The sequence below is a fragment of the Bombus pyrosoma genome, unplaced genomic scaffold, assembly GCF_014825855.1.
Source record: "Bombus pyrosoma isolate SC7728 unplaced genomic scaffold, ASM1482585v1 HiC_scaffold_4710, whole genome shotgun sequence".
NCBI lineage: Eukaryota > Metazoa > Arthropoda > Insecta > Hymenoptera > Apidae > Bombus > Bombus pyrosoma.
Genome location: NW_025219969.1, coordinates 308,701 through 309,897, shown reverse-complemented (window position 1 = coordinate 309,897; position 1,197 = coordinate 308,701). Strand labels below are relative to the sequence as shown.

The following is a 1,197-nucleotide window of genomic DNA, read 5'->3' as shown; positions in this document are numbered from 1 at the left end:
ACGCCGAACTCAGCGCCCGCCACGTTCAGCGTCGAAACGAGCAAAGGAGATCGAAAATTGCAATCGCAACATGATTTCGAAGATAATTAACTGTTATTTCGTTCCCGATTGAGATATTTCTAACGTTTAAGCGCTCTTTTTTCTCCATTCTACACGCAGGACGTACAGCACTTTACGTTCAGCATCGAAGGCATAAAAGTAGCATACGAAATGCATTCGTAACTCGATTTTAACGTTAATTATCTGCTATTTCTTTGCTGACTGAGATATTTTTAACGTTTAAAAGCGAAATTTCTCTATTTTACACGCAGCAAGTAGTGCCCGGCACGTTCAGCAACGAAACAAACAATGGAGCTCGAAAAGTGCAACCGTAACATGATTTCGATGATAATTAACTGTTATATCGTTCCCGATTGAGATATTTCTAACGTTTAAGCGCTCTTTTCTCTCCATTTTACGTGCAGCACGTACTGCACAGTACGCTCAGCATCGAAGCTACAAAAGAAGCTTGCAGAATGCAATCGTAACTCGATTTTAACGTTAATTATCTGTTATTTCTTTGCTGACTGAGATATTTTTAACGTTTAAAAGCCCGATTTTCTCCATTTCACACGCCGAGCTCAGCGCCCGCCACGTTCAGCATCGAAGGCATAAAAGTAGTTTGAAAATGCAATCGTAACTCGATTTTGATGATAAACAACTGTTATTTCGTTCCTGATTGAGATATTTCTAACGTTTAAGCGCTCTTTTTCCTCCATTCTATACGCAGCACGTACTGCACTTTACGTTCAGCATCGAAGCCGTAAAAGCAGAATAAGAAATGCAATCGTATCTCGAGTTTTGAAGATAATTAACTGTTATTTCGGTCCCGATTGAGATATTTCTAACGTTTAAGAGCTCATTTTTCTCCATTTTACACGCCGAACTCAGCGCCCGCCACGTTCAGCGTCGAAACGAGCAAAGGAGATCGAAAACCGCAATCGCAACATGATTTCGATGATAATTAACTGTTATTTCGTTCCCGATTGAGATATTTCTAACGCTTAAGCGCTCTTTTTCCTCCATTCTATACGCAGCACGTACTGCACTTTACCTTCAGCATCGAAGCCATAAAAGCAGCATGCGAAATGCAATCGTAACTCGATTTTAACGTTAATTATCTGTTATTTCTTTGCTGACTGAGATATTTTTAACGTT

General features: G+C 39.9%; 2 protein-coding genes across 5 annotated transcripts in view; one reads left to right on the top strand and one right to left on the bottom strand.

The window, feature by feature from the left end:
- The window catches only part of LOC122577441, a 266,783-nt gene that overhangs the window by 13,299 nt on the left and 252,287 nt on the right, over positions 1-1,197 (top strand). The window lies entirely within an intron of this gene.
- The window catches only part of LOC122577433, a gene marked incomplete at its 5' end in the record, with an annotated part of 702,209 nt that overhangs the window by 539,232 nt on the left and 161,780 nt on the right, over positions 1-1,197 (bottom strand).